The 27,776-nt window shown below is 47.2% G+C and overlaps 1 protein-coding gene across 7 annotated transcripts in view; it reads right to left on the reverse strand.

Moving 5' to 3' along the window:
* CADPS (calcium dependent secretion activator) overlaps nucleotides 1-27,776 on the reverse strand; it is a 211,381-nt gene that overhangs the window by 182,987 nt on the left and 618 nt on the right. The gene's annotated exons all lie outside the window — the stretch shown is intronic.

Here is a 27,776-nt window from a genome sequence, read left to right on the forward strand (position 1 = left end):
TGAGCCTTGCAACACAGGGAGACCTGCTGGGGAAGCAGCGGAAGGACCAGGGTGAAGCATCCAGGCCATGCACAGCTTGGTACTGGGATCCTCCCCATCGGTAGACTGTAAGGAGCAATGCCATAATCAACGCACACTTGAATCGTTCCTTGGGGCAGGGGCAAGAGGGACATCCTGGCTCCCCAAGTGTCTATCGCTCTGCCCTTGGTGCTTCTGGCCTGGCATATTAGTCACCTTTTGCATTTTGCCTCCTGCCAAGCTTAATTAGAGCTAAATAACACCCCAAAAAGCATGACCCAGAACCAACCATCCAGCCCCATGCAGCCAGAACCAACATCAAAAGTACCTCCTGCTGGCTCCCTGGCACAGACAGCAAATCCAACCAAACCTGCTCTGGTCCAGCCTGCCTCCCCAGCAGCCACCTGCAACACAGCTGGTGTTGCATAAAGCCTTTTCTTGTGCCTTTGATGGCCTTCAGTGCCTTTTTTAGCCAAAGGTGAGAGATACTAGTTTGAAGCATCCAGCTTTTCTACCAAAGCCTGAAAAAAGCAAGTTTGGTACCACTGTTACATGTTAACTACCTAAAGACTGACAATTCTCAGCACAACAGTTGCATATGGCTCTACATAAAGATCCTTCCCAAAAATGCATAACTACACATTACCAAAACTCATTTAAACCTAGGAAAGCTGTTTTAAGGATTCCTGTTTAGTACAGTATATTGAAGGCTGCTCAAAGAAGAAGAGTTTCATTCCTCTTCTTTAGGTTCTAGGCAGGAAAATTTTAAGGGCTTTAACTGATGAGCTCTGGGCCTTTCTGCTGGGAAGGTTCTGCCCCCTGCAATCCCCTTCCATCAGATGAGCTGTCTCTGCTCCTCACTCGATGCAAGTTGTGTGCACGTGGATAGGAAGAACTGCAAGATGATGCTACAAGAGCAGTGACCCGCAGCAGAAGGAGATGTAGGTGGAGCAGATACCTTCTACAACACACCCCTACAGTATGATGTCCAAGCCCAAAACCTAGGTTTCCTATGTCTCTTACGCCACTTTAAGCTGGCTGAAAAAGCCTGGAAGGAGGGAGGAGAGCAGGCTGTGCACAGAGGTAGCAGAGCACAGTCCTACAAGGCAGGAGGGAAGAACCCGCTACTATATCTGGTAATGAGTTTGTCTGCACATTGTGAGTACAAGTTGAAACCCCCACATAAAAGCAATACAGCTACCGCAGATTTGAAGCACGTAATTTCAGAGGAGTGTTTGTAGGAGCAGAAAACATGTGGGCATGCAGAAAGAGGAAAAGAAAGTCAAATAATTCTTTGTAAAAGGCATCTGTGCTGGAATTTGCCTACTGGATCCAAAGATGGAGCATTCTCCATCCTGGAGCTCCACTTCTGCTCCAAGGAGCACTAGAAGAGGTCACTGAAACTGTTAAGAGTCAAAACCACAAAAAGTGGAAAATAAGGTCCCAAAATGAGCACATTGCATCAAGTCTGCTCTCATTTACTTGGCAGCAAGTCTGAGGAACCACTGGAGCTTGGTGGTAGCTGGACCACAGGACACTGTGTGCTCTGATCCCACCAAACAGATCCCACGCTGTGCTGTGGCACATTGACACACAGTCCCAGTGACTCCAACTCACCTCAGCCTACAGCCTGGATTGCTTCTTTTTCCCGTATTCCTATTTTTGCATTCCTATTAGAAGTCCCAGCCTACACCAAAGAATTAGAGATAACTGCTACCTGCAGATGCTGGAAGGAAAACATACTAAATATTGCTTAAATAAAAGCTGCAGAACTGAGTATCCAGGAATCCAGCCTTTTACCTGAAAAGCTCCAGCTATTTGGATGAGAGAACCATGGAGTTTCGCTCTGGGTGCTAACTGATGGGCAGGCACCAGCACAGCGATCGCTCTACCCAACCACATAGTCCCAAGACATACTGCAAAAGCATCCCACACAGCTTGCTTGGGAGGAGGAGCCCCTGATTGATGCTTGCCTTGAAGACAATGCCTTCACATCCCTCTGGGATAATGGCAGCAAGCTTCCCTGACAGCTGGGTAAGGAAGGAGCATTGCAACATGGGGAGGGAGCAGGGAGCCCTTGGGGTGGGCAGGTGAAGGTGAGTGCGGACAAAACCCATAGCGCCAGCTTCATTAGCTCATGAAGCCCCTCAGGCCCCAAAACCTCATAGACAAGAGGGGATCAAGCTGAACTGTGACCAAGCAGGTTTTGTCCAGAAAGGCTGGGATGTGTACGAAGGGAAAGTGCCAATGAAGCAGCATCAACAAGCCCGTGCACCTTGATGCAGCAGTGGTTTCACATCTATAGGGATTTTTTCAATGATGCCAGCATTACTTTCCCATTCAGCCCCTCACTGTCTGCAGCTCCCAACCATCAGAGACCCACACATGATGGTTACTTGAGTGGGCAAGTATCCTGCCCATGCTGACAAGAGAAGTACAAACTGGCATGAAACTCTGTTCCACCTCCAACTCACTCCCAGCCAGGCTTCAGCACTTGGCTTGACCCACGCAGCAGAGAACGCTGCCAGGCTCCATCCGAAACCCTGGCTGCGGGCTTGGAAAGCTGGAGATTACACATGCTGTGGCAAACAAAACCCAGCAGCACATCTTCTTCCATAGGAAATCTTCTAAAGAAAAGCCAGGGAAGTCACCTGAGAACTTCAGCATCGGGAAGAAAAGTGACACCTCCAGTCCTGGAGAAGATATTTTTCCCCTCACTGGCTCCAAAGTCAAAGTCTTTGTCTTCAGCAAAGCTCCCCAAGCCCAAATGTACTGCTGCTGGGATAAGTTGCTCCTGGTTGATGTGTGCTTATGCTAGCATGGGAAAGAGAACTGACACTGCAATCTCCCAGGGTACACCTTAACTCCCCTTAACTTTAAGGGACAAAAAGATGTTTTTATTTCCTTTAATCTTCTAAACTGTGACCACTTCTTTTCAAACCATGTACTATTTTGTTGAGCTTTGTGATTAATTCCTCAGACTACTTTCAAAGAATTGTAATTTAAGCAAGCAAACCAAAACCCAATTCATGCAGATGCAATGGAGAAGCAAAGAATCCTAAGATAAAAAAAAAAATAATCAGAAAAAACAGCACAAAGATAGATGCCTCTGCCACACTGCAGGCTAACAGCAGACAGACACATGCAGCAAGAGCATGATAGAATAAAGACGCTTATCTTGTAAAACCCGGAGTCTGCCCAACATGAGTCAGTAAGAGCAAGGCACCCACCAGACTGTTTGGAAGACAAAGGAGACTTCTGAACAGGGCTGGTAGCCAAGCTCTCTGCTCAAAATCTCTTACCCATGGGCTGACATTTGGGTGGGTGACACAGGCTGCTTCCCCTGCTTGGGGGCTGGTGCTGAAGAGAGACTGACGTTCCCCGTGGTTACGGAGGGCCACAGAGAAACCCTTGGGAGCATCATGTCAAAGGCTGGATCTCAATGGAAGTTATTCCCTTATTCTCAGTGCCTGCAGAATCAGCACTAACCCCCACCACACTCTTTAGATTTATGGGCTCTTCCCAAGAAAGAAAATAACAGAACATTAAGCTGGCACAGTACGCATGAAGTGATAGCAAGACCCCTTGCAGTACAATCTGTGTGACACAGAATTACCTCTGACATCCCATTCCTGTGAATCCTGCAGCATCACACTGTCAGACAGCGGAGCTCTGCACAGGGGATGTTGTGCTGCTGATGCCAGAGTGTGATTTCCATTAGTGTTAATAGAACTACCAACAGAAGCAGCAGCCAAGAAGCCAAAAAGCCTCCAATCTCAATGATCACATTTGATAAGCACAGAACTGCACTAAGTCAGCTTAGTGCACAGCAGCTGCACCACACAAGCAATAGTGGCTGCATGACACATGAGAACACAGCCAGGACTCAAGTTCAAGAGGCTCCAAAGAAGGGCTGTATCCCAGCTGGGATGGGGAGTTGGAGCAGTGCAAACAGGCAGTGAGGTGGCAGCAATGGCAAAGTCCACCCAGGTCCAGCATCCATGTGGTGATCAGTTACAGTCTATGGGAGCAGGCCTGAAGGAAAGAGGTGGCTACCACAGTAACAGTGATTGCCAACAACACCAAGATCCTTGGGATGCAGCACAGAGGCTGCATTTCTATCCCCAGCGAAAACATACAACAGATCACAAGAAAAGCAGAGATTCCCCATACCTGGCAGTGTTCAATGCCAGGCTGGACAGGGCTTGGAGCAACTTGGTCTAGTGGAGGGTGTCCCTGAACTAAAGAACTAGATGCCCTTCCAACCTGAACCATTCTATGATTCTGTTAATCAGAAGATAATATAAGAAGAAGCATAAGATGATCCATAACAAAACTACAGGTACAGAAGAACATGGGCTTAGCATCAGAAGCTGTTGTTTAGGAGTCTTTTGTTTGCTGTATCTAGCTTCACTTGCACAGCTCTGTAACAAGCAACCAGAAAGTATTATTGTTTCCTAGTTAAATGCACACAAACATCTTCTTCAAGTAGCTTGTAAAGTCCTACTCACTCAGTTTCCTGGTTCCTACAGCTACCCCTGTGGCTTGTAGACCCCTTGAAGCTCAGAATCTCTGAAAGAGAGATTTTGATTGAAAAAGTTAATAACCCTTGCTCAAACACAGCACCACATCAAGAGCCTGGGGTTCAGCTGTGCCTACCTCTGTTCCAGAGGGATACTTCAGTGTTATTTTTGCCTCATAAGTTCATGATACCAAAGGAAAGGCAGTTGCTCTTATTTTCATCAGGTTTTTTAACAGACAGCAATTATACAATCATTGCATCTTTCCAGAAAGAAATCCCACTTTAAATGTACTAATTTACAGCCCCCATTGTGGTCCAGCAGTTCAGACAGAAGGAAAAGTCAACCATTACAAGTCATTTTTGGCTTTTGCACACGCCATTAGAGAAAATTCATCCCCAAGACATAAATGTGTATTTTTATTCTTTAGAGAAAAAGCCACATACAAACCACGGCGCTTTGTGAGCAGATAAAGTACATGTCAAGGTTATTTTCTTCTCAACAGTTTAATAAGCAGGTGCTGACCTGGGGTGGCCATTTATCAAGCGCGCCACATGAGGCGAGTTGCTGGCACATCCCTGGCCCTTGCAATTTGCAGCAAAGCCATCAGGTCCTCCCAGCAGACCCCCCGGCACTTTGAAGTGTCTCCCCACCACCTCTACCACTCGTTTCTCATCAGCTCTCCACAGACAGAAACAGATCATTTTGTTCCGTTACTTACAGCACAGAAATCGAGGCTAGAGGAAAAGGCAGCATAACAACATGACATCACTTAAGCAAGCAACTTAGCTGACTACATCAAATTCTTCCTGAACTGCTGCTAAGACCTTTAATTGAACTAACTAGCCTTGAGCCAGGGAAATATTTATGCCTGCTGATTCCTTTGATAAGAGAGGATGGCACTGAGATCGCCTTCACAATCCAAAGCACTACTGCATGCTCCCCTACAGCTCATTCAAATCCCTTTGGTTACAAACACCTCTGCAGCATCCTGTGCTTCCCAGAGAAGCCTTGTCCCGTTCACACCCAGGTCAGCTTCAAGGTTTATTTTTGCTGCCGATAACCAAACTATCATGGCCTCCTTGTATCACTTGGTACAGAATGGAAGTAAAGAAACATCCCATGAGCCTGTGCCCTAAGGAACTTGTAACTTGAATTAATTCACATAATCCATGAGAGCCAGGAGCACCCCTTTCACAGGGCTGTGTCAAGGACACAAGTCTGCATCCCTTGGGCACAGACAGATGCTGAGCTCTGGGAGGGGAGCCCAAGCTCGTGCTGATGGGATTCAGGCAAACTGGGTGCAGGGGAAGGAGAGAGCTGTACCCTCCCGCTCTATCTGTGCTTGCCCATGTGAGCTCAAACACCTTAGAAAAGCCAGACTCTTCATGGGCACAAACTGCTGCAGGGAAGAGACACAGCTTTGTGCCGCCCAGCATGACGCTCATCATGTGGCGCTGCCCAAGCCCACACAACACATTATCTTTTACCACACACTGAAGAGAGATGCATTTTGAAATGTTGGGTTTGGGGGTTGGTTTTTTGACTTTCCTTTTGTTCCGGAAAGGATCTAAATAGAGTGCAAAGGGACCTCTGTGACACGCGTTTGACTCCTGCACTTCAGATAGCTTTGTTGTTATGTGACTACCGTGCACACACTGTACCTGGAATTATGAAGCACATAAACTAATCAAACAACACTAACAACGCCAGGTAGTTAAATCATACTGTGATAAGCAAGGAAAACAATTTTCTGTAGGCACCTCGGTCACAGTGGCATCTACCACCAATTATCAAGGGGGCAAAATGCACCCGTTATTGAGGGCAATGATTTAAACTTAACATGTTTAAAGGGCATGGCTGGGGGTGCATTAAGTCTTTTGCACACCGCTGTTCAGCTGTTGGGGGAGAGGACTTCAGGCTGAGCATGGGGAAAGTGTATTTTGTTGTAAAAAAGAGCCAAAGCATCACATAGAGATAGGTAGACAAGGGAAGCAGAAGAGGGAGCTCCCTCCTTCCCCTGGACCAGGGAAGGGGCACCCCGGGGGCACTGACCACCCAAGGAGCCCTGAGAAGGGGAACAGGAGCAGGATGAGTAACATGAGCCTGAGGAAGGACTGCGGGAACTGACAAGAGTCCTCAAAGCAATGGCAAAATCTGCTGCAAAGGAGAAAACAATTCATCCCCCGTGTCCATGACAAGAAGTTAAAGGTGTGTGTCACAGCGAGGTAACCAGGTTGGGTACTGGGTAAAAGGCCTCACTCCAGCATGAATGCAGATGCACAGGAGGAGGCGGCTCAGCCTCCCCTGTCCCCGCATACCTGGCAGGACAAACACTACCAGAAACAACCTGGGCATACTCAATCCTGCTTCGAGGGAGGAAGATCAGAGAGCCGACATCATCCTCCCAGCCCTGTTCATACCGGATTCCTACTCTCGACTCCAGGTACCCGCTGCACCGCGCACAAGGCACCCTGCAGCCCAAGGCTGCTCTGCGGCAGCCCCCGCGGGAGGCACAGGCTATATTTATTCTGGTACATTGCAGTGGGAAGCTGTAATCTGTGTAATCGCCTCAGAGAAGATTTCATTCAGTGGGGGGAAAGCAATTACTATTTCATTTGCAACCAGTTGCCTTCCCAGGGTCTTCATCTATCAGAGCTGGAGGGTCCTGTCAGCCCCTGCACCTGCCTGGACTCCTTCTATGAGATAGGTTTATGCCTCTGACAAACACGTTTACAGATACTCAAGGTTTTCAGCCCCTGTTCAAAGCTGTTCTCCTCCTCCCAGCTGCTCTTGCTTTTATCTGACAGCACGCACCCTGCATGAAGAAAACAACTGGCTATAATCCTAGATTAAAGGGATTGTAATGCAGAATTAAATACAAGCCATACCCTTGATAGAGGCCTGCTGGCGTCATGCACCAAGCACACACATCAGCTGTTTGGGAGGTGGGCAGATGGTGGTGGCGTTCCTGATACTCTCTGCAGCTCCTGGTTTTCCTAGACAGGTATTTCCATCTCCCCACATAGGTGGGAGGAAAATAAAATCCATTAAAACGGAAAACCAAAACAAAACAACCCCAATCCTTAGTGTTTCCATATGATGCTGCATTAAAACCCCGGTGTGATTTCACTCTAAAAGCTAACAACTAAAATCCAAATTCCCAGCACGACTCCGCATGTCCCAGCTCTGTTGGAGCTGCTGCACCTCAGTGCTAGGAAGGTCCATAGTCCCACAACAACCACACTAGGAACTGCAGGAATGTGATTTGGGCTTAGAACAGATGAGCAAAAAGTCCCAAGGAAAGGATATTCATAGACTACTGCAGCAAAGACCACAATAGCTGAGCAATGCAAAAGCCCACCAGGAAATCTTTATGACTTTATCTTACCTCAGGAAAGCCACAATATACTTACATGCACAGCTGCATATTAAAGAAAGGCACTTTAATCTTCTGCTCTTTCCAGCCTGGCAGCCACAGCAGCCTGACTCGATAAAGAGACTTGAGAGCTGTGAAAACTATGTATTAAAAAGAGTATTTCCAACTGTCTTTCTCTTGTAAGTTGTGGCAGCCAAAAAATCCAACCCTAAAATAAAGACGTGCCTGAAGGTAGCAATTTTACAATCAGCAACATAATGATTTATATCACTGCTGTCAGCTTTGTTGGGGAAAAGGGAGCCAGGTATTGTGATCATTAGCTTTTTGATACAGATGATCTTTCCAAATGAGGAAAAACAGATGCATTTTAATAAGGAACTGAAGGAAAGCGCCTCAAAACACTAACAGAAGAACCTGCAGCTCACGCCAAGATTTGCAAACACAGGAGATGAATATGAAACCAACGATACCTTTAGTGGCACATCCCCAAGTCCATGCACGGGAGCCTTTTACCTCTGAAGCACGCGGCCCCACATCCTCCCAATACACATGTCCCAGAGCCTCAAGTTGGCCCCACTCCCACTGAAACCTGTGGGTGCTTTGCCAGGGGTTTCCAGCTGCTGGTCCCAAACAGTGAGGTGCCATCACTCCCACCAAGGACAATGTGCACAGCATCTCACTGATGGCGGGCACAAAGCAGCAGCATTGGGTCCTACCAAGCAACAGCAGCTCCAGGCTCTCATCCTAAAACAAACTGAAAGCAGAGACGTTCCTGCCTCTCCTCACCAGAAAAGTCCCAGATGTGAAGCCCAGCCTTGCTGGCGCCTGATCTCTAAGCTCTTGCTGATGCCCTGGTAGGCACACATGAAGTTGCAGGTGTATGAGACTGGAGAGTGCTGCTGTCAAAGGATTAAAGATCAACTGAATTTGACCTTTAATGCTAACATTTAAACAACGACCTGGCTTCTCGTGCTTCCATTCCCTAATGTAACCATAATAAGATTTGTGGCTGAGATCAAAAAACTGTTCTCAGAGACCAATTTACATGCAGACTTCAACAATCTCAGGTGACAGGACAGCAAGGACACTCAAGCCCCTGACAGAGCAGGTTTGAAGTTGGGATGAAGTTTAAGGTCACAAAATAGGACATTCTGCAGGTGACAGCAGCCTTACACCAAACTTTGCTGAACGCTTGCACAGAAAAACAGCAGAAAAGTCACCAAGAACACTGAGCTGGAATGGGAAGTCCTTGCATGAGAACTCCAAGTCTAACATCAAATCTCTGGTCACAGAAACACCCAGCCATCAACACAGGTGAAGAAGATAGAGGCCAAGTCTAAAAAGCTAATTTTGTCCCCCCATTTTAATGGAATAAAGAAAAGGTTCAGTCCATACTGGAGTAAGCTTTGTTTACAAATCCCACAGGATATGCTCCAGAGACAGAAGTGTGTCACCTCCTGGTTCATGGCTTGCATTGACAGCCACTGAGTCTTGCCCTGCGTTCAACAGTTTCAGACTTCCAACAAAGAATTGGCAGCCTGACCAGGATGCACCGAGGACATCCAGCACTATGGCATGTGGTGGGAATAGCTGGCAGTTGTTTACTACTGCTCAACTTGTGGATCAGATTCCCACCTCCCAGTCCCCAGTCTCAGAGTATTTTCAGCCCTGTCTATGATACTTCCACGGCTGCTTGCCCTCCCATGCTTGCCATTGAGAAGCACTGATAACAACAGAAGTTCGACTATTTTTTGAAAGCAAGTCTAATTAAGTATGGTTCTGCTCCATGAATCCCTAGGAAGACAGAGGAATGCCATCAATCCCTGCACCCATCCCTCCTCCTACACAGCCCATCTCGTTTTGCCCAGCATAACCAGCCAAGAGCAGATGAAGCCCTGATCCGAGTGCCAGGACATGGATCTGCAGCTGTGTGGAGCAACTCAGAGGCACATGCCACACCAGAGGTGTTATGCAGTGAAAGGCTAAGACACCTCTCATCCTCCCTGCCCCACTGGGAACATGACTCTGCCAACCACCCTTCTGCAACAAACCTTCCCTGTCTCTTAAATCACAGCAGCACCTCACACACACATGGATCTCAGTTTTTGGAGGCTTCTGCAGGAAACTGTGGGTACACAAACCAGTCGGGATAAAGTCTGGAGCATCCCAGTAGCAGGGCCTTTATCACTGAGCCCTTCTCTGCTGCCTGTTTCATCTCTGCACAACAGCTAGCCCAGATCTCAGGTGCTCACCTGGGAGTTCATCCTGCTCTGTGCAGCACTGCTAACGACAAAAGCTAACAGCAAAACCTCCAGCGAGGCAAAGAGAAGCAGAGCACAGCCTCAAAACATTAGTCATTGCAAACACATCGGGTAACCTGGGGCATATTTGAATTTACTTTGCTTTAATTATGAATGAGTGTGGGTTTATCTGGTGTTTACTCCAGAGCAATAAACACACATCCAAAATTATAAATCCCCCTGCAAAGAACCGTCACCAGTGGTTTCTTCTTGACCAAAAGCCAGTGGAAGCAGAGATAAAACTGAACACCAAGGGCTGTCATTTTCCATGCACAAGAAGTTTCCCTCATGCAATATCCTCACATACTACTGGGAGCACTCTCAGGAGATGCCCATCTACAGACACTTCTTATTTTCTTACTCTTCTGTACAACCTATGTATTAAGCCAAATGTTGAAAAGCAAGGAGGAACCCCACCCAGGAAAGGAATGGAGTTAAGGAATAAGTGACAGTCATTGCTCTGATCTTGGTTGTGATTGATTAGTTATAAATACACACCACCAGCAAGGTACCAAGGAAAGAGCTTTATTGGAGAGGCACAAGAAAGGACCCCAAAAGCAGAGTGCTCACGGCTCTTCAACAGATAACCTTAAGTGCCTATCGCAAATGGGAGATCATATTTTCCTACTCATGCTGGACAGAAGGGCAAATGATATCATTAAAGCCCATATTGCATCTCAAAGTCCTTGGAGGGAAGGGAAAGTGGTACTTCATATTTCTATAAAACAATTAGTATTGACAGAACGGACTATAATACAGCACTCAACCCAGAAAAGTAATTAACTATCACAGCAGCTTGCTTACTGGATGCAGATAGGAAGCAAGGAGGTGGCAATTACAGAGCAGAAAGGCAAGCCAGACACATGGATTTCTATAACAAGGTATTGACCCATAAACCCTCTGTGCAGGTACCTGACAAGACATCACGTACCCTGTGTTGAACATCAGAACATTCCCAGCACAGCCACTGGCATCTCTTTCCATAATAAGAAAAGAGCTAGAGCCCAGCACTGATTCAGAAGCACCTTCCCTGCACAGGTTGTTCTCAGCCTCTCTTCCCCTTGCCTTGGTTTCTTAAATAGGAGCATGGCTATAAGCCAAGCAGAGAGCTCTGGCCACTGATAGCATCAGTGATGGAAAAGTACACTGATACAGGATGGTGCCTGGGAAAGTATCTGCAAGATACCACATACCATCAAATACTTTTCCACTGAAGCTCAAGGCAACTGGTTTCAGCATCCTTCTGATATGCAAATCTCTGAATAATTCTGGAGACTGGGAGCTCCTTGCACACAGTTTCAGCCTCATGACGCTTGGTTTTAAATATCTTTGGAGAGAAAAGATTTGCGTGTCAGTTTGGGGTCCAGAAAAAAGGACATTAAGTATTTTCAGTATTTTTTCATCCAAAGCAGTGAGGTATGATGGGTCTGTATCTAAAAAGTTTAGGGAAACCCACCTAACAAATAGGCTTTTCAGTATAAACTTAGTAATAGACCTCTAAGCCTGCTCCTATAAGGAGACAGGAATAAGATCACTGGTGCTCTCTATTAAATGAAGGAACCACGGGGGAGGAACACATCTCTCCACGTCAGCATCACAGTACCAAGAACATTAGGTACAAGGCTCACACTCCAACACCCGGGCCAGGGATTTGGATTGGTTCCCACTCAATACCCACTATACCCTTGGGTAGCAGTATCCCATCCTTGGGATGCACTGATCCCTTGCTCTACCTCATTCCCAAACTGGACCCCTTCTTGTCTCTTTCCAGGCAGGTGAAACACAGCAAATGGTGTTTCTCCTTCAAAACAAGCACCCTCCTCCCACCTCTCCTCAGCTCCCCTCTTCCCTTTCTTCCCACTTCTGCCATGGGAAGTTTCCAGAACAAACGGGGGATGCTCTTCCACAGGGCAGCTGCAAACACATGGAAAACCAGTCCAGATGAAGCCAATGGGTTTATACCCATGTGTGTACTTCTGGCAAACAGCTCACGATTTGGGCTGGAAAACACACTGAAGTATGAGAAACAAAACTCCTTCCTGCTGCAAAGTTTCAGAACAATGCAGCAGGCTTCTTCCTACCAGGATAAAGCCAGGGTTATGTGTACAGTGAGGAACGAATGTACAACAGCTCCCTGGGCAAATCCAGAGGCAGAAAACTACACTGCAGCAATGAAAGTGACTACTTCATCCCTGAAATGAGTGGAGGAACTCACTCAGAGAGGGTTTCACAGGGCACCATGCTCTCCCAGGTGCAGGTATCAAGGCACTGTAATGACATAGGGCAGCAAAGGACACAAAAGACATCAAAGATCACTGGGCTGGAGTGAGTACCAGAATGACTAAGTCATTCTCTCTGGACAGCCCAAACTCTTACAGCATGGTCAATGGTTATTGAAAAATGGATCTGAATTTGGAGGCAACGCTAGTTTCTGGATATTGACTCTGAACAAGCTGGGTGAGGAAAACAAGACTGATGCGGGGCCTGCTGCAAGCGGTTTAGGATACGAGACCTGCTGGGAGATGGCAGTTTAGCAACCAGGCTTTCCAGGAACCAAAGCTACAGAGATCTTGGAGTCAAAGCCACGATTCCCACCAGCTGATGCCAAACCCTGCTCAGCATCCAAGAGCAGCAGGGTCTCCCCCTGCCATCTTCTCCCATCAGCAAACCCTAGAGGGCAGCTGGAAGAACATCAGAGATACAAATACAATATGGTATTAAGGTTTTGGACAGAGGGGGTTTAAGGCAGGAATTCTGACAAACTTTTCACCGTGCTACCTGTACACACAGGACACAATACTCACACCAGTTTGTTACTGCCATACGCAGCATTTGGAGGAGCAGCACCCACTCCCAGGCCTTCTGGTGGCAGGGACCATCACCCTGCACACCAGGGAGGGAATAATGTAGCTTCTAAATAATATCAGTTAGTCAAATAATCTCACCAGCTCTAGGGAATCCTGGCTGGGTTTTGAAGTTGCAGCAGCTGAGGACAGACCGACAGAGACCTGCTGCCACACGGATGACAGAGCCATTTAAAAGCAAAGCACTTACTTTTCACTTCTTCTCTTCCCAAAATGCCATTGTCAAGCCCAATACACTAGGATGGGAAAGCCTTGTTTTCACTGGAATGTTCCACCAGCAATCACCTGTGTGCTCCTGCTCCATGCAGCGTTAACAAAGTAAATGAGGTTATGGCCCTAATGAAAACAATGTGATTTTTTTTCCCACTGACAAGTCACCACTTTACCTCACCTCAATGTCCCAGCTTGTACGCAAAAGCAGTGCCTGTTTTCACCGTTAACCATAGCAGCAGGTAACAGTCAACACAAATGGGCTGATTTCATCTTCAGACCTACTCCTCTGTGGATAGAGCTCGATACCGCTCCACTCGTATCAGTGCGCAACGCCATGGGCAAAAGAAATCAAAGACAAGTAAAAACTCACAGCAGCAAAGCAAAACACCCTGGTCCTGCTGCAGCAGTTGCAGATCATATTTAGGTACCAAAACAGCTCTAAAGGAGAGGGTCATGGAAGCCAGCAAGACACAGATTGAATTTGGCAGCTCTAATTCTGATGCCAGAAAGGCAGTGGGGCAGGACTGCAGTTGGCAGAGGCAGCTCTGCAGCACTTGGGTCCACCTCACTCTACTACCACACAGAGCAAGCAACTCTCCCCACTCTCTCCTCATGCAGACAGTATTAGGAAGAGCAGAAATCAGGAATCCTCACTGTGCCACAACTCTGAAATACTTTTCCCGTGTAGGCAAGAAACTGCTCCCATCACTAGAAGTCTAATTTCAGCGTGCGTGTGCATGAATGCACAAAGTAAGAACTAAAAATAGAGGCACCCTATTTCCACACTTCGAGTCAGCAGGTACAGAAACAGCATAAACAGTGATTCAGCAGCAGCCCGCATGATGCAGAAGGTTGTTCCTTTGCCTCTGCCTCCCTGCTTGTAGCCCTTCCCACCTCAGTTTGGTCCCCGACTCCAAGAAGCTCTCAAGAGCGATGCCAAGGTTTGCCCTGCAAAAACACCCCAAACCCATAGGGTCAGGGCGAACATGCCAACACGGAGGACTCACTGGCTGCTCAGCTCCCTCAGGAGGGGGGTGATGTGGGGTGCCCTTTAGGCAAGGTCCGGATCCTAAGAACACAGACATTTATAGAGCTTCTCTGCCTACAGCAGTTTTTCTAGTGCAAAGATTACACACAACCATAATTGAGTGTTTTGCTATGAAAATAGCTGCATAATTCACATTTCTGTTATTTACATTGAGCTTCTGAGCCTTGTATCTACAAATCTTAGACTCCCAAGCTGCCTACAAAAAGATGCATGATGTTTAACTGGTTGCCATCTCTGGTGCAAAGTAGTGCTGTGACTCCTTAAACACCCTTGATAAATTGCACAAGACGACAGCAAGGACATTTCTCAAGTCCTGTGAGATTTGCTACATAAACAGCTACGACCTTGTACACATGGTTTCAACAGGGTCGTTTTTTACTGGTTCTCACCCCCAATTTTTTCATTAATGTTTTCCTGAGAAGCCAGAAGGAGAAACAGAAAAATGGAGAATAAAGAGTAGAAACATCATCTTCCATTTACATTTTGTAAAACTAATTAATCTCTTCAAGCAGAGGGTAGGAAAATATTTCCTAGTCTTCTACCATTCAAGCTCTCTTGCTCACTATCTCAAAGCCAGCAAAGGGAAGAAAAGCCTCCCAAGCACCTACCTGCTCCATACCAAGCATTTACTCGCTTTTACTGCTTTTTTGAGCTATCCCCACACCATTTCAAAGCCAGGTTGGATGGGGCTTGGAGCAACCTGGTCTACTGAAGGTGTCCCTGCCCACGGTAGAGGGTTGGAACCGGATGAGCTTTAAGGTCCCTTCCAACCCAAACCACTCCATGAGTCTATGATTCCTAGCCAACATAACTGACCAAGAACAATTAAAGCACAGTAGGATTTCAACTCGATCTCAGAACGGATTAAAGTCCTTTCTACTCTCACCTTGACCTACTCTAAATGGATGATTTGCATTTTGATGTCTAATTGAAATGAGGGTTGCTGCCTGACAGGCCTTAATCTTCTCAAAACCCATGGTTGTGCCTCCCTCCCCAAAGCAAATATTTATCACAAGTTTCACCTTGAATATAGGTCACAGCATTGCAAAGCAAGTAATCAGAGCTGGGAAAAGGAAGATTCTGTCTAGGTAAAAAGAAAAACTAAATTCAAAAGGCACATCTGTTCTCCTGAGCCCCAGCAAGGAAAGATTATTATCATTACCATGAGGGTTATACAGCAAATGAAACAATTGATTAAAGAAGAAAATAAATCACTTACAGCGTCATCTTTCATCATTAAATTTTAATGGGAAAAACACTGTGATTTGCTTAGTCTGAATATATATGCAATGTAAAGAGACCATCTGACATCATCGAGGCAGAACACCACAAGATAAATGGAGATGATTTGCCACACTACTGGAGCAGCTGTAACTCCCTCCCTACCTGCAGCAATCAAACAAAAGGGCACAGAAATAGCAACCCATCTGCTTCTCAGTGGCCACTGAATCTTATGCATTTGGCTGATAGGAGCAGGAGAAGAATAAAACCTCTGATTCTTTCCTACAGGCTTAAACAGGGGGCAGCTGAGCTATTACACTACTTTAAATACCAGTCTCTTGTTAGGCCCATTTTGGTTGTCCCTGCAAGCCATAGCCATCAGCACAGGACCAACATCTGGAGGCCGTGGTTTGCACCAAGAGCGCCCTAAGCAAGGGCAATCAGAGTACATGGGCGTGCATCCAGAGAGCACCCATCTGGAGCTGAGCCTCGCTTCGCAGACTCCCAGCAATGCAAAACCAGGCTCAGCGCTCCAGGCTGCCTTCCTTTCATAGAGCAGTTGGGTTTTGGGAGCATTAAAAGAGAAAAGTGGAGCAGTAAGGGTGAAGATTTTCCCATCCTGCTTCTGCATTACAGTGCAACTTTCCCTGCTGCACCCTGCTGAAGGACAGCAGCACGTGAGGCAAGCTTAGGAGATGACAGAGGAGTGAGCTGCAGACACCAGGCAGCTTGCTGCACACCTTCCAAACACAGAGAGAAGGGAAGGGTGTCAGGCTGTTGTGCATAGAGCTGTTAAAATCTGTATGAAGCCCCATGTGTGTAAATTAAACATCGTCTCCTGTCATCAAGTGCATACAACTTGCAGGCATGAATTATGCAAAACTATTAACTGTCTTATTATAAGAGGAGGCAGCTGTAGAAGCTGCTCGGAGGACACAGAGGAAGCTGAAGGGGTGGCTCGTGGACGCTCAGTGTCTGATGTGAGTTACAGCAGACCCATTCTCACCAGGTCCCATCCAAGTGCTCCCAGGGACCTGAGAATCCTGCTCTGAGCAATTAACTCAGCACCTCATAACTCTCACTGACTTCCAGTGCTCTACAGAGCAAGGAGAAATATTTTCATCACCTTTTTATTGACAGCAGCTTGAGAAAGATCTGGAGAACTGTGCGAGCTTGTGAAGGAGCAAGCAGGGAGCTGAGCCCACAGCCAGAGCCCAACCGCTAAGCTCTGCCTCTGCTTTCACCCGGGAGCACACAGAACCCGAAGCAGCAAACCCTCTGAGACCAGGATGCCCCAGTCCCTGTTTCAGCTCAGTAATTATCTCTTTGACTAATGAACCCCCCGCACTTGGCTGGAGCCCGTGGGTGAGGATGCTGAGCCCTCAGCCTGCAGAGTGCCACAGGTTATTTAACTCAGCCTGGTCACCAAGTCCTCACTGAGCTGACACCACGCTTAGCAGATGTGCTAAGGTTGCCGGGAGCAACCTCTGGCCATAAATTACCCATAGGACGAGAAAGCTTTAGATATGATTTTGCATAAAATATTAATCTCTCCAGTCAATAGGAATGCTGTTAGGATCGAGTGGTGGGGCTGTACGCAGCGAAGGAAGCATTTTGGAACAGAACAAGTGCTGGAAAGGGGAGGCACAGATCAGTATTAAGACTAGTTTCATTTATTGTATATATCACTGACTTGGAAGAACAAACATCAAGCACTGTGATTACATTTACTGATGATTCAGAGTTGTGTGGGCTCCTCAGTACACAAGAGGAGGGCAATAAAGTTCTGGACAACTGTGAGCAAGCAAGCACCTCAGGGGATAAATGAATTAATTTGAGCTATGGAAATGCCACACAACAAGGCTAAAACATAAAGCAAATAACATCAAAGAGGACTTTGCACTCAAAGACTAAGAGACAAACCCAGGCATCTGTTGGCTCCCAGTTACCCAGCCAGGGTGCCAGGCACTGCACAAGCACAAAGCCCATGTTGTCCTGGCTATCAGAGAGAGAACGGCCATCTGGTCAAAACAGGTACAGGAAACACATGGAGCATTAACAAAGTAGTCCCAGTGATACCAGCTGTATGTGCCCCCAGCCCAACACACTGGCTTTAGGGACAGGCTGTGCCACGAGGAGCCTACAGGAAATCTGAAGAGGGATTTTTACAAAGGCACGTAGGGACAGGACAAGGGGGAATGGCTTTAACCTGACGGAGAGGAAGATTTACATTAGACATTAGGAAAAAATCCTTCCCTGTGAGGGTGCTGAGGCGCTGGCACAGGGTGCCCAGAGAAGCTGTGGCTGCCCCATCCCTGGCAGTGTTCAAGGCCAGGTTGGACACAGGGGCTTGGAGCAAGCTGCTCTAGTGGAAGGTGTCCCTGCCTGTGGCAGGGGTTGGGACTGGATGGTCTTTAACATCACTTCCAGCCCAAACCAGTCTGTTATTCTATGTGAGGACCACTGGCGACACAGCAGCTCCTGGGCCACCCTGACAAAACAAACCCATGCAGGGAACCTTAGGCTACAGCCCCTGCCTCCCACCTTGCTTATCAGCTCCCAGTCGTTATCACCAGGCCCTCTCCAGACTCTTGACCATTACTCCCCAGTCCCAGATCATGTACCAACTCCTAATTGCATGGAGCCTTGCCACGCTAACCAATCCTGCCTGATGCAAAGTGCCTTGTCTGAGCCACCCTGCCCAGCAAAGGGATCACTGTCAGGGCACCACTGCAGGGAGAAAGCCCCTTCCAGGAGATGGGCCCTGAGAGCACGTCTCAACAAGACTGGGGAATACAAAGCATCTGCAGCAGCAACATGAGAAAGGACATGCGAAAAGAAGTAAGAAGCAGCAGAGCTGCCCAAGGCCCCGAAGGCAAGACGATGCTAAATTTGATGAGGTTGAGGAAGGGAGCCAAAGGAGGAATAAATAGAGCTAATGAGAAAACAAGGCATGAGCATTCAAAAACCTTTAACACACTGCTAAACAGCAATAAAAAGGCAATTAGAGTTCCGAGATGCATGGAGGGTAATTGCACACACTATAAATAGGTGGTGGGAAGACTGTCCTGTTCAGCAGGATCTGATTCACTTTTGGGGTGACTTCTGCACAAACAGGAATATTCTGGTGCAAGACAGAAGCTGAGAGAAGAGAGTTTACAAGGAGATTTTCTATCACACACATCTTTCTGCATGAAATATGTACCAAGAAGGAGCTTTGCAATAGAGGCTTCAGCGGTCTGAGCTTGAGGAACTCCATACAAAAGTTCAGCAGCAGGGATGCAAAACAGCCTTAGAAAGAAGCATCCATCTCACCCCAACCCACCAATGAGCAGAAATCGTACCAGGCAGATCTCTGGCCAACCTAAATCACCACCACATGATCAACTCAAGTTACTGATGACATCAGTTCTTTCTTGAGACATCTATAGGCTAGAAAAGTACTACTCCTCATCATCCCTGCATGGCCATGTCAGCAGGGATGGTGGGGAAACGCAGCTGCATCTGGGAGCTGTAAGCAATCCTTCCTCCTTGCCCTGGCTCCTTCCCATATGCCCTTTCTGGAGGGGATAATTTGTAGACTGAAGCACTAAAGGGCCAAGGAAAGAGATGAAGCAAAGCTGTCACTTCCCAGCTCCAAATTCCTTCATCCAGGCCTGATGCCCTTCCCAGCTCCCCGTTCCTTCCCACAGCAGAGCATCGGCACCAACTCACGCCTGGGAGCCGCTCTGCCCTCGTGAATGCCTGAGCACACGCAGTCTCCGCAGTCCTAACTCCAGCTAGCTCTTGGCTATGCACCAAAACACAGCTCCGCGCAGCTCAGGCAGCTGCACATCCCCAGATAACAGCAGCAGATGGCTCCTGCCTAGAGGTCTCGCTGGCAGAGGGTGGTCTGTGGTGCCGGCACTGGGAGGCACAGCACTGGTTTACTGCAGCACACGCCGCTAGCGGGTCACACACACATAGCCTTGCCTATGGCTGAGGAAGCGCTGGCTTTGTCCTTCCTTCATCCTTGCATTGTCACCATGCAGGTAGCGGAGCAGCTGGCTCCTGCTGCGTCACCCCATTAGCTTCCTTCTGAGGCAGCAATGAGTCTGTCATCTCTGGTTGCGAGAAGGGTAGGAGCAGTCTGTTGGGAGGGAGGGGAAATCTAGGGGCGTAGGGAATGAAAACAAACTTGGCATGTGCGATATGCAAAGCGTTTGTGCCCTCTTGATGAATCAGGAAAGAGGATTTGGCATCTTCGGGAAAATGTGTCTTTTGCTTCACGTTCTGCTTGTGTGATGCCCGCATCAACATCCAGCTGCCTAAACCCTCTGCTGCTGAGGTGCAAGAGAGGCTGACCCTCCCCACAGCACGCCAGACAAAGTGAAACCCCCTTCTTGCAAAAGCTAGGCCCCGTCAGCATCAACAGCAGTGCCAACAGAACAGAAAAAATAAGGTTTTTATCCCAAATCTGCCTCCTTGTTGAGCTAACATTGTATCTTACTCCAGTGAGCACAGTGCTGTATTTAGGAGCATCACTTTGTGTTCTCTCTTACAGCCAAATATCAACCCAAGTCCCTTTATCTCTCCATGGTGCTACCAGCAGGGAGCTTGTTCCTAGACAGAGCCTGTACTTCAGCTGTGACTCCCCAGGCTCCAAAACAACCCTCACGCCCACCTGCATCCCTCCTGATGGATGCAAACTGATTCCCTTCTCTGAGTAGCTCCAAGGAAAGCAAGGGGTTGCTCCCTGTGGTACAGAAGGGAGGAATGCTGTGTGTTGGTATGCAGGATTTTACCATCTTGGGCATCCCAACACATGGCTACGACCAACACACAGCCTTCTGCATCTCAGGGCAATGCCAACTGAGCATCAGCTAGACTGATAACATGATAAATTCCCTAGGAGAATTGCTTCCTGCAGGAGCTTGTGTGCTCCACACCTCACTGACTGCAAACACACATTGCAACTAACAGACATCAATGGTTACTACAAACTTACAGGATCTGCAAAGTCCCAGTGCCATCCTTTCCAGCTCAGCAGGTGTTTGGGATCAAATTTAGATGCTAAAGCAGACTCTGCTGATGCTCTTCACAAGACAATGTGTAAGATTGTTTCAATAAGACATTTATTAACAAATAACTTCTACCAGCAGCTCCTCATGGTTTGAGCCTGGAAAATAGCCTTTTCTCCCTATTACTTTCCTCTCCTGAACCAGACAGGCAATTGGGAGCCAAAACACCTACTTTGAGCCCCAATCCAGGGAAGCGAGATGAGCCTGAGCAGGCCAGAGTGCTGCAGCTATGCTGTGTGCAGGGCTTCTTTCTTCTGCATAAGGCCACTGCTGGATCATTAGTGTGTAGCCTGTTTGCCAGGGTATTTGTACAAACGCACTGGGGCATCAGCCCGAAGTCCTACCAAAGTCAGTGGGGTTCCTTCAGGATCTGCACACAGCATCTCCAGTCCCCTAAGAGAAACACCACAGCACCATCATTAGAAATTCCCCACCCTGTGGGCTAGAAAACACATGATAATTTAGATTTCATTAAGTTTCCTCAAACACTAACATTTGGGTATAGGCAGATGCTCAGCTCTTGAGTAGCTGTGATCATACAACTGCCCTGAAGCACATGGGTCAAGTCACCAAGCTGTATGGTTCAAGTCACCAAGCTGTATGGTTCAAGTCACCAAGCTGTATGTTGGGGCAGTTTTCCAGCCCCTCCATACTGGAGGTGGCCTGTACTAATGTCCCCCTCATGTCATCATTATATAACTCATGCTAATAAAAGTCCAAGCTCCCAAGCTTACAGACAGGTTTGACCTATGACAACTACAGACACAGCATTGCTTACCCCAAGCTGAATAAACATTTGCATGACATTTTGACTCGGGTGTTTAAATTCTAGACAATGCCTGACTTTATCAGCCTGAATCACAGACAAACAAGATCAAATATTATCACTAAAAGTACCTTTTCAAACACCGATCTCACACATTCAGGTCTAACAGTCGGTGACTGCGCTTACACCCAATTCTAAGAATTATGTCCAATCCAGAAGAAAACCCACTCAAAGCACACCAAGTAACCACAAATAACTTCTTCCAAAGCAAACACCAGGTTAGGATGCTCCATGTAACTTTTTGCAGCACCCACAAGGTCATGACACAGGGAAACTATCCAAGAACCTTCCACCTTTTGCATCTCCCGTCTCCCACCCTCATGAAGACCCTGCTGCTGGACCTCAAAGCATGCCCTACAGGAAGGGTGGCCCAATTCTGACCTTCTGGAACCCAGTGCTATCACCTGTGCTGGGGAGTGACCAAGGTGAGGAGATGAACCCTGCTTGTCCTCCATGCCTGCACCATGCTTACCAAGAGCTGGTGACCAAAGTGTCACCTTCCCCTGCACCTCACCCTGCTCTATTTCCAGGAAGAGAAGACCTTTGAGGGGCCACTCATCAAACCCCACCCCTGAGAAGCCACCCATCCTCCTGGGTGACAGAGAGGACCTGCTCCCCATCAGGGGAGGTCTTTGCTGTTTAAGGGAACTTCAGTGTTTTAGTTAGTCTTAGTTTTCAAAGACACACTAAAATATATGTGGTTCGTAGAGATAGCTGTGTGGGTGAACCCCTGGCACTGCTGAAGCCACTATAGTTGCATTCACATCAACACCAACCAACAGCTTTATTGATGATACTATATTGATTAGTCTTAACATATTAATCAGGTTTACACCATTAAATAGAAACAGGATGCTTACCTTGTAGCCCCCTGGACTACAGCATTGGCAGTAGCTGTAAGGGGTTTGTACACACGCACTGCTAGTTGTAGTGTTGTGATTGCCGAGTTCCTACTGCTGAACCACACTAAAAACAAATTACTGCTTCTCCAGCTAACAAAAAATTACATAGGGAAATGACTCGCTGGCCCCTTCCCGCTTAAGTGAACGGAGAACAAGTGACTCATCACTCAGCAGAAGGAATTACAAGTAGTGCAAAAGGCAAAGTGCTTCGGGGAAAGCGTCTAGACTATGTAAAGCCTGGCCATAAACAATACTTTTTGGAAAGGACAGGGCTTGGAACTGCACAATCTGATAAGTCTTCTCCATTCTTAGTTCACAGGAGCCCAAGAGGTGCCACAGTAACTGAATTGTCAGGCTATGGATCAGGAACTGCAAAGTTTTGCACAGACCAAGCTCACAGCCTATTTAATTACTTGCATCCCAATGCAATAAACTGCAAGCGTATAAATAGCCAAAGTATGACAGGTATTTAATATCTCCCAGAATTAAATTAAGATAAGGCACTGGCAAAATATATGATATGTTTTTAAACTGAAAATAACCATTTTCTGCAGACTCCAGACAATTAGAGCACAATGACCACATTCTGCACTCCACAGTACTAAGGAACACTGCATCTCAGATGTACAAGACCTCCCTCCCCACGGCAATGCTCTCCATACAGCAGTGAAACACAGGCGAGCTCATCTTCACTTAAGGGTTAGCACAGAGCTGACCCAAGGCCAGCTCTAGCCAAGAGCCCGGCCACACACACCACATTCATTTGGTGGTGGCAATGGCCTATGTCCAAGCTGAGCAGCCCCTAATTAATCTTCCAGGTTTTTATGGGTATAGTGCTAATAATTATCTTGCAAGCTTTGCTGTAACTACAGAGCTGTGCATGGGGTCCAGCTCACGCTCGAGACCTACCTGGACCTTGCATCTCCTTGCACTACAGAGCAACTGAGGAACAGTGAGAAAACAAGCAGAATATTATCTTTACCCATCTCCTGCAGCACTGAGAAAAACATACTCTGGATAGCTTCTTGGGGCCAGCAGAGCAGAATCTGACCATAACATCATCAGCAGAAAGCTGCTACAGCAAGTCCCAACACCACCTGAGTCCTGGTCTGTCCCAGAACAAGGTTTTGGTGGTTTTAAGAGAGAAGTTGTGTAAACAAGGAGAGCAACAACCAAGCCCATGACAGGGAAGAAGTGATTGTTTGCAAGTCTGCACTACTTTATTTCCTACCTCATGGCACCTGCATGCATGCCAAAACGGCAGAAATGTGGTACTTGAAGATGCCTCGTAACCAATTTAACTGAGTTTCTGATCCCTCACACTTGTTCTGCATTAAGCACCGTGCTTAAATTAATCACCATTTAGCAAAGCACAAGCTTAAGCTCTTTGCTGAATTTGCCTGAGAATTTGGCTAATGCACCTGACGTCATTCCACAGGCTTACACAAGCACCCAAATCACAAGCCACTTCTCCCAGGAGTAGCTCCAGTAATCTGCAACTAAGCTGGAACTTTACTTCATCCCACATTTATCCTGCTTGGAACTGATTTACTCTCCTACATGCTGCCTGCCTGCTCCCTCATTCTGCAGGGATGAAAGCAGGTGATGCACAACTGCAGTGATGCCTGACCTATCGGGCTCTCCACTTTTCATCTCCTAGCGAGTTCTTCCAGCTGCCCCTTTCCCAACAAGTGTTTTCAAGCAGCTGGTGATAACACGGAGAAGATCTCTAAGTTTATGGTATACTGAGTGAGCAAACACGAATTCCTGGGTTCACTGTGCCTTTTGGCTGCCGTGCTTTGGAGGTATTTAGCCAGGTGTATAATCCACATCCAAGGGTGCTTGTTCTGCATCACTACAGAGACATACACATAGCCCGACTCCCCCAGGCTGCCAGCTGAGCTCTCCTCCCAAAGGCTTCAGATAGTTGGGATCAAGCAGGGAGAGGCACAGAGTTGTCTCAACTCTACTTCCAACAAGTCAGCATGAGCAAGGGAAAAGACTAAATACATCCTGGGCAAGCAATTACCAAGCTAAGTGCCATCTGCGGTATTGAAACACATTGTTCTGAGACACAGCAGAGCTGGCAAAGCTGCTTTCCTCCTGAGCTGCATCTCAAGGCTGGAGCCTTCAGTGTCCAGAAAGGTATAAGGTCCAATGGGAGCTCTTCCTCTGGGGCCACCCACTCAGTAGGTCTCTTGCTCAGACTCTCCAGTGTCTAGTAAGGGCTGTCTGCACAAAGCCTCCTTCCTCCCACCTGGAGTAGGAGATAAATACAGATGCCCCTATTTTCACCAAGCTTTTAAGGGACGAATATCTTGCAGACAGTTATCTGCCTGTCAAATGTGCCTGGAATTCAGTGGTGGCTTAAAAAAGAAACCTAAGTGGGAAGTAAGACAGCACAGGCAGGTATGTAATAAGCCCACCTTTTTTTCCCCTTAAGAAACAATACTAGTAAGTTGTAAATAAAAACTTACAGCTAGACACCACAGATGTGTAGTTACCCAAGTGAAGCCCTACTACATAAACATCAAGATAAACCTGAAGCAGAAGCGTAGGCTTGAACACACTGATCTAAGAAACAATTTTTACTCTGTTGCTGAAACTTCCAGGGTGTCAGGATCAGAAAAACATTAGCTCTGAGTGGCATTTGCTTGAATTTAGCTTGAGTTCTGAAACAGAGTTTGTTACTAGAGTAAACATGCAATGTTGTCATGCCATGTACAGTACATACCCATCCATTCACATATTTCCACTGCTCTCTTCTCTCTTGTATACATTATAATTTATGAAACCACACGTAATTATCTTTCTGTTGCAACAGTACCTTAAGTACACCCTTTCCTTTATTCCAAGGTGGTTTGCAAGCACTGTAAAAGACCAGGCTGCACTTTCCAGCTCCCCAGCACTACACACAGGCATGCTGCTACACAACTGGTACCTGCGGTGCCTGCGCATTACACTGCTGTAACCCCCTGGGGCTCAGGGTACCAGCCAGCTCTGATAGAGCAGCGCTGCAGGATCAAGGAGGGAGGATTACACACCTCAAGGGGAGGTACCACAGGGATCTTCAGCCCAGGGAAGCTGCGACTGCAACAAAATCAATTGCTTGCTTTACTCAGAAGATGAAACCTTTCCCTTGCAAGTGGCAGACTGTGAGAGTGCAGAGGCAAATGGCACATGGAGAAGGAAGGGGTTTATCCCTCCTCTACTAATGAGGAAGTGGAGGCAACAACTCCCATCAGTGCAGAACCAAAACCTGCTTTGTTTCTCCCATTTTTCCCCTGAGAAGCAAAATACATTTGCTCCACCCTGGTGAGTCTCGAAGCACCTGGTATTTCCATCATGACCAAAGGCCCAACAATATACAAAGTACCCACAGAGACCATTCAACCTGGCAGAGCCACCGTCGAATCATAGAATGGTTAAGGTTGGAAATGACCTTAAGATCAGTCAGTTCCAACCCCCCTGCCATGGGCCGGGACACATCACACTAAACCATGATAGAAGAGGGAACAAGTCCCACACTTTCACTCCCTGGTCCCCCTTGAGCCAGAAAAGGAAGGATGGGCTTTGTCAGAGAGATGCACAAGGAAAGCAGAGGAGCACATGAAAACTCCACGCTCCAGCAGTGCTTTAGTTGACTTTAATGGAAGTACTGGTTAAGGAAAGAGTGTTGGGATTTACTCCCAGCATGACAACTGAATATAGGGATATCCAGAAGACGAAAACCCAGACTGAATTCACCTTTAAAAGGGTGAATTCAATTTGACTTGTGTTGTCAAGTTAAATTTAGCTTTCCCAATTCCATCCCACTGTTAAGTTTGATGGCACACGGTCAGCCCCTGAGACACACCTCTGTTAGTTATTTGCATAAATAAGGCAGAAGCATTTCCCTACACTCTTAATTTCACAGCAAATGGATTATTTCCTCACAAGATCCTGTGTAATTTCCCCACTCCATTGGGTACTGCTGCCACTTGATCATTTTTCTCATTACTCTTCATTTCCTTGTTTCACCTGTACTTTATTCCCCCCTTTTTGTCTTTCCCTCCCCTCTTCTGTCCCTTTACAGGGCAGCATTTTGATTTCATGGACTACAAATCACCCTTCTTCCCAGCCACTCTTCTCCAGACCACTAACATGCTGCCTGCTCCTGTGGAAAAAGTCCTTTTCAATCTCAGTTCACTTCTATGTGAGAAACAGTTGCAGAGCTTGTTTCAATTTCTGCAAAACCAACCATTACTTTAAAGCTATCATCTTAACACAAAGAAATTGCAAAAGAAACAAAAGCCAAGATGACTTTGAAAATGCACAATCTACTGAAAAAGGTTGTAGACAAAAAAGAATAGATATATATAGCCTCCAAACCTAGCTATATTTTCAGCTATGCACTTTGCTCAGCAAACAAAAGCAGCTCATTCCACCTTCCAGCAACACCAGATTGTCCTATATTGCCTTTAAACTATATGCAGTACGGATACACTTTCCTACCTCCGTATGTTGCAGTGACTAATAATAGTCCTGTGGTGTAGCAGAACTGAATGTCGTTTGCATCAATACATCCAGGAGTCTGCCTGATTTGCAAAGGTCATTTGTGAACACAGAACAGTACCAAGGCTAAAATTGCAGTCTAAGGAACTCAACTGAGACAACAAATCAGCTATCCACTCCCGACAACTACATCCCATCACTGACCTAACTCTGGCTGCCACAGGGAGAAGTTGACCGTTACTTGACTCAAAGGTGCCTGTACCCACATTTTAGAGAAAGTTAATTTCTACCCTGGCCCATGAGCTTTTGCCTCAGCAAAGAAACAAGCTCCAAAACAGCTCCTTGGGATGAGGAGCTCCAGTGAAAGACTCCTGCCCAGCCTCTGCCTGGAGCAGCACACAGCCCTGCTGCGGTGATGTACTCGGGGAGGAAGAGTCAGGATTGTGGCAGCGACTTCATCACAAAGCTCTGCTGCCACATTTTGCCAGGAAGCCAGCGTCAGGGAGCTCCCCGCACATAAACACTTGCAAGAAGTTGACATGAGACTCAGTAACTCCAAGTCAGCGCTGGCACTCCCAGTTAAGCAAACTTTGCAGCGAGCACGGAGTTGCAGAGTCCCTTTGCAAGAGCATGTGCCTGGCGTTCCCCAGCATTGTAGCCCATTTCTCTCCTTCCAACAGCCTTTAGATGGCCAACATCCCAAACTTCCTGACTCCCGACGTTGCATAACTAGGAGCAGTGCCATATGTCACCGCACTGGCTCCGTGCTGGAGACCACGGAGGGGAGCAGCATACAGGGGTGACACTGGGGGGTACTCTTTGCACCCCAGAACAGAGCTGCTGCCTGCAGACCCCACCGGTACAGGGCAAGGTGCCCTGCACTGGGGTTGCCCTTGGCATGCCTGGACGGGTGCAGGCCTGGGAAGTGTCT

The sequence above is a fragment of the Pezoporus wallicus genome, unplaced genomic scaffold (assembly GCF_028554395.1).
Source record: "Pezoporus wallicus isolate ANWC-B61680 ecotype Strahan unplaced genomic scaffold, APGP_CSIRO_Pwel_v1 contig_8714, whole genome shotgun sequence".
Lineage (NCBI taxonomy): Eukaryota > Metazoa > Chordata > Aves > Psittaciformes > Psittacidae > Pezoporus > Pezoporus wallicus.